This window comes from Schistocerca piceifrons, chromosome 11 (genome assembly GCF_021461385.2).
Source record: "Schistocerca piceifrons isolate TAMUIC-IGC-003096 chromosome 11, iqSchPice1.1, whole genome shotgun sequence".
NCBI classification, from domain to species: Eukaryota; Metazoa; Arthropoda; class Insecta; order Orthoptera; family Acrididae; genus Schistocerca; species Schistocerca piceifrons.
The window spans coordinates 154,370,043-154,376,953 of NC_060148.1; positions in this window are offsets into that span (position 1 = coordinate 154,370,043).

Sequence of the window (6,911 nt, forward strand, 5' to 3'; positions counted from 1 at the left end):
AATTAGCAGCCAAATAATAATTTTTGATTGGAAATCGCCTTACAGATAGAAACTAAGTAGACAACTTAACTTTAAGAAAGAGCGTATCGACAAAACAATGAAGCAAAATGGTGTATGCAAAGAAGATGCCCTGAAGAAAGATGTTGGACAGAAAATAGAAAGAATACAGCAACATGTTATTAATTGATCTTTGTATTAATTAACTGCCTACAATAATACTAATACACAAGTACAAATAATGATGATGATTATGATTTTAATAATAATAATAATAATAATAAATTAAAAGCACCAGTTTGCTTAATATGACTATGATTTTATTATTATTACTATCTGAGCCATGGCGGGCTACCTCTTTGAATTCCCATCCTGCACTTGGTGATATCACTTCTTTTGCTTGGAACTCGTGGCGCCATGGGGAACAGTAGAGCCACGCAGGATATGTAAACAGTATTTGCCATTCAGCCACAATTAACAGAATGGAGTGACTAGTAGCCCTTTAAAAGTTCTGTCAAGTCAATAGTTGCAGGCACAGGTGTTAACAAAAGACGGAACATTGGTGTGGTCTTGGCTATCTGTATTTGCTATTGGTTCTACTCTGTGGAAGTCACATTACGCAACAATCTTTCTCATCTGAAAAACTGCCCGATTTGAGTTGTGTTGCATGACTTAATACCTTGTGGCATTGCCTTGGAAGGGGTTAGGGTAGTGTCTAGCAAGCAGACAAGCTTGTTATGCTATTCAGTTCCCCGCATTCAGCGGTGGATTCGATGATTTGGCAATCCTGAACACTGCTTTAAGTGTGACCATGTTTAGCCTTAGACGAAGTTCTTGATGAGAATCATCTGACGAGTCCATTGATCTGCCCAACTATCGTGGCCATGTGGTTGTATTAAGTGAGAATGACAGTGGAATTTAGATACTCCTTAGTCTGCTCCAGTTTTCTACTGTTGTGGCACACTTTGATTGTTTTGGACTTGGACTCAGGGCATGCTTATCATGCTGTGGCTGTTAACATTGCCTCTGTATATCAGCCTCAGGGAATTCACCATTGCCAGCTACCGATAGGCTGCTTTCACTCAAGTTGCGTTATTTTAAAGTTCTCATGAAGTGAGCTTTTCTCACCTGTTATTTATTTACTGCTACAAGTAGGTTCTGACTACTAATTACTGGTTCTCCTATTTAAAGGGTGTTCTTGAGCTGCTATGCATGCACATTCACATACTGAATCACTTAGGGATTTTCTACAGTATCCCCTAATAGAATTTTCACTGTGTCTGAAGACAGTTATATCGATCTGTGCACGCTCATTCTCTTTTTAATTACTTAACTGCTCACTGTTGCAAGATTTAGAAACTTGCTCTGTCTGTCTGCCTGAAAGTAGCTCTAGAAATCAGTGCACCTGTTTACTTTATTAAACCATCTAGATGCACTTGGAGGTGTATTTTAAGAATTTCCTTTTTCTATTGGTCCCGAGGCAGCTATAAATTGTTCTGTCTTCCAATGTAGCTATTCAGTTTTAATCTTTGAAATGAGTTATGCTTCTATGTTGTCTTGAAGAGCCATCTGTTTCCAAATAATTATTTGTCCATTTGTTGAAGCATTTTTTGAGTTGTGGTTTGTGAAGATGGAAATTTTGAATCTAAAATCTAAGAACTGGTGTCAACACAGCCTTTGTCTTTAACTATTGCCTTATTTAAATTCTCACTAAACTTAGGTTTGTAATGCCTTCAATCTGAAAAGTTCAGAGTGTTGTTTGTAATCCTGCAAGTGTATCTGATTATAATTATTTTTCTTAAATAAATACATTTTAATAAACAATGGAGACTCATATGAACCCCAATCCATCCAGTCCTTTCATTTAATTTCCCCTTTTCCTGTTGGATGTTGCAGATATACCCAAGTTGAAACAAGGCCATAGGAGTAGACAACATCCATTAAAACTACTGATAGCCTTGGGACAGCCAGCCTTGAAAAAACTCTGCCATCTGATCAGCAAAATGTCTGAGACAGGCAAAATACCCCCCCCAGACTTCAAGAAGAATATAATAATTGCAACCCCCAAAGAAAGCAAATGTTGACAGGCGTGAAAATTACCAATCACTTTAATAAGTCACAGCTGTAGTTGGGAAGGGAGTGAGACAGGGTTTTAGCCTATCACTGGTGTCGCTCAGTCTGTATATTGAGCAAGCAATAAAGGGGCTAAATGAAAAATTTTGAGTAGGAATTAAAATCCACGGAGAAGAAATAAAGACTTTGAGGTTTGCCGATGACATTGTAATTCTGTCAGAGACAGCAAAGGGCCTGGAAGTTGAACAGAATGGACAGTGCATTCAAAGAGGGATATAAGATGAACATCAACAAAAGCAAAATGAGGATAATGGAATGTAGTCGAATTAAATTGGGTGGTGATGACAGAATTACATTATGAAATAAGACAATTAAGGTAATAGATAAGTTTTGCTATTTGGGGAGCAAAATAACTGATGACGGTCAAAGTAGAGAGAATATAAAATGTAGACTGGCAATGCCAAGGAAAGCATTTCTGAAGAAGAGAAATTTGTTCACATAGAGTATACATTTAAGTGCCAGGAAGTCTTCTCTGAAAGTATTTGCATTGAGTGTATTCATGTACAGAAGTGAAACATGGACAATAAGTAGTTTAGATGAGAAGAGAACAGAAGTTTTCAAAACGCGGTGGTACAGAAGAATGCTGAACATTACATGGGTAGATTGTGTAACTAATGAGAAGATACTGAATAGAATTGGGGTGAAGAGGAATTTGTGGAACAACTTAACAAGAAGAAGGGACTGGTTGGTAGGACACATTCTGAGCCATCAAGGGATCATCAATTTAGTATTGGAGGGAAGCATGGAGGGTGAAAATCATAGAGGGTGACCACGGCATGAATATACTAAACAGATTCAGGAGGATGTAGGTTGCAGTAGTTACTCGGGGATTAAGAAGCTTGCACAGGATAGAGCAGCATGGGGAGCTGCATCAATCCAGTCTCGTCACTGAAGAGCACAACAACAACAGAAGGGGTGGATGTGCTTTGCAACCAGTTTACAATACTCCTTTTGTGACGTAGTGCCTCGCACGAGCTCCACTGGACCCATGGGTGCCCACATGGTTGTTTCCCGGAGTATAATGAAGGCCCCAACAGTGCAAGAGTCTAGGGGCTGTTCCCCTTGTGGGTGACGGAAATGCACACTCCCAAAGGCATGATGAAGGTATCAGGATTCTTCACACCACGCAGTGCTCTGCCATTGTGCCAACATCCGGCGCCAATAGTTACATGCCTATTTCAGTTGTTGTCGATGTCATGGCGTGGGTCACCAGCTGCACAGGCTCATTAGGAGCGTTTGGAGCATTGTGCATTCAGGCACAATTGTACTCTGCCCAGCATTAATGTCTGATTTTAGTTACACCACAGTTTGTTGCCTGTTTTGTTTTACCAAACTGCCCAGCCTATGATGTCTACCATCTGTCATGAGGGGTACTTGCCCAACCCCATAATGTCTGGCCATGGTCTCACCTTTGTTTTTCCATGTGTTGAAGACAACTGCCACAGTACTACTCAAACACCTGACAAGCTGTGCAGCTTCCAAAATGCTCATACCAAGTCTTCAGCCCATCAAAATCTGCTCTCGGTCAAACTCTGGTTGTGTGCATTCCCTATTTTACAACAAGACAAGATGCTCACTGATACCCCAGGCAACATGCGTGTGTGTCTGACTAGAAGACAAGGTGAGATGCTATTGCCTGGATGAATTTATACTGATAGCAGATCAGTGGTCATAATGTTTTGGTCGCTGTGTATATGGATTTAGTATTATGACTTCCAAATGGATGCTGGGCAATGCCAAGGGACCATTCCACAACATTTGAGGCAATTGCCAAATGCATCAATTTATTACAAGGGTGTACGAGAAAATAATGACTCTAAAATTTTGATTATGTTCTTAATATCAGTTGTCATGCATATTACACTGTTGATGTTACCACTTTGCTGAGACAATATGGAGCACCCTCCTGTTGCAGTGTTTAACATATGTATTATTTAATTGTGTCAGCACGTGAGAAAACCCTCTGACAACATAGCACCAATTCAAATAGTTCATCCACATGTGGAGCACCCTCTCTTTCAGCATGACAATGCCAGACCATACATAACATTTTTGCACCTGCAACAGGCCGACACCTTTGATTCATAATTATTGATCATCCTCCATATGGTCCCAGTTTGACCCAAAGAATTTTCAACTGTTTCCAAAACCTAAAGAACACCTTCAAGGACTTAACTCTGATAGTGATGAATTAGTGTGAGCAGAGGTGAAGCTGTGGGTCTGCCAATGAATTCAAACATTCTACTTTGACAACACCAAAAACCTGGTGTCTCACTGGGAGAAAGATGTTCAGTGCCACGGTGATTATGTTTGAAATAAATATATAAACTTTAAGAATAAAGATGTAAAATGTTAATAAAGTTTGTATTAATTAAAATGCTTCAATCATTTCCAAATAAAAATTTTGTGCCATCTTTCCAGCATGTGCTTATTCCCAAAATATACACCAATTAAAAATTAAGTTTTAATTAATTTGGCAAGGAAAGTGGCTATCTACATCTATACTCCGCAAGCCACCCAACGGTGTGTGGCGGAGGGCACTTTATGTGCCACTGTCATTACCTCCCTTTCCTGTTCCAGTCGTGTATGGTTCGGGGGAAGAACGACTGTCTGAAAGCCTCCGTGCGCGCTCTAATCTCTCTAATTTTACATTCGTGATCTCCTCGGGAGGTATAAGTAGGGGGAAGCAATATATTCGATACCTCATCCAGAAACGCACCCTCTCGAAACCTGGACAGCAAGCTACACCTTGATGCAGAGCACCTCTCTTGCAGAGTCTGCCACTTGAGTTTGTTAAACATCTCCGTAACGCTATCACGGTTACCAAATAACCCTGTGACGAAACGCGCCGCTCTTCTTTGGATCTTCTCTATCTCCTCCGTCAGACCGATCTGGTACGGATCCCACACTGATGAGCAATACTCAAGTATAGGTCAAACGAGTGTTTTGTAAGCCACCTCCTTTGTTGATGGACTACATTTTCTAAGCACTCTCCCAATGAATCTCAACCTCGTACCCGCCTTACCAACAATTAATTTTATATGATCATTCCACTTCAAATCGTTCCGCACGCATACTCCCAGATATTTTACAGAAGTAACTGCTACCAGTGTTTGTTCCGCTATCATATAATCATACAATAAAGGATCCTTCTTTCTATGTATTCGCAATACATTACAGTTGTCTATGTTAAGGGTCAGTTGCCACTCCCTGCACCAAGTGCCTATCCACTGCAGATCTTCCTGCATTTCGCTACAATTTTCTAATGCTGCACCTTCTCTGTATACTACAGCATCATCCGCGAAAAGCTGCATGGAACTTCCGACACTATCTACTAGGTCATTTATATATATTGTGAAAAGCAATGGTCCCATAACACTCCCCTGTGGCACGCCAGAGGTTACTTTAACGTCTGTAGACGTCTCTCCATTGATAACAACATGCTGTGTTCTGTTTGCTAAAAACTCTTCCATCCAGCCACACAGTTGGTCTGATATTCCGTAGGCTCTTACTTTGTTTATCAGGCGACAGTGCGGAACTGTATCGAACGCCTTCCGGAAGTCAAGAAAAATAGCATCTACCTGGGAACCTGTATCTAATATTTTCTGGGTCTCATGAACAAATAAAGCGAGTTGGGTCTCACACGATCGCTGTTTCCGGAATCCATGTTGATTCCTACATAGTAGATTCTGGGTTTCCAAAAACGACACGATACTCGAGCAAAAAACATGTTCTAAAATTCTACAACAGATCGACGTCAGAGATATAGGTCTATAGTTTTGCGTATCTGCTCGACGACCCTTCTTGAAGACTGGGACTATCTGTGCTCTTTTTCAATCATTTGGAACCCTCCGTTCCTCTAGAGACTTGCGGTACATGGCTGTTAGAAGGGGGGCAAGTTCTTTCACGTACTCTGTGTAGAATCGAATTGGTATCCCGTCAGGTCCAGTGGACTTTCCTCTATTGAGTGATTCCAGTTGCTTTTCTATTCCTTGGACACTTATTTCGATGTCAGCCATTTTTCGTTTGTGCGAGGATTTAGAGAAGGAACTGCAGTGCGGTCTTCCTCTGTGGAACAGCTTTGGAAAAAGGTGTTTAGTATTTCAGCTTTACACGTGTCATCCTCTGTTTCAATGCCATCATCATCCCGTAGTGTCTGGATATGCTGTTTCGAGCCACTTACTAATTTAACGTAAGACCAGAACTTCCTAGGATTTTCTGTCAAGTCGGTACATAGAATTTTACTTTCGAATTCACTGAACGCTTCACGCATAGCCCTCCTTACGCTAACTTTGACATCGTTTAGCTTATGTTTGTCTGAGAGGTTTTGGCTGCGTTTAAACTTGGAGTGGAGCTCTCTTTGCTTTCGCAGTAGTTTCCTAACTTTGTAGTTGAACCACGGTGGGTTTTTCCCGTCCCTCACAGTTTTACTCGGCACGTACCTGTCTAAAACGCATTTTACGATTGCCTTGAACTTTTTCCATAAACAGTCAACATCGTCAGTGTCGGAACAAATTTTCGTTTTTATCTGTTAGGTAGTGTGAAATCTGCCTTCTATTACTCTTGCTAAACAGATAAACCTTCCTCCCTTTTTTTATATTCGCATTAACTTCCATATTCAGGGATGCTGCAACGGCCTTATGATCACTGATTCCCTGTTCTTTACATACAGAGTCGAAAATTTCAGGTCTGTTTGTTATCAGTAGGTCCAAGATGTTATCTCCACGAGTCGGTTCTCTGTTTAATTGCTCGAGGTAATTTTCGGCTAGTGCACTCAGTAT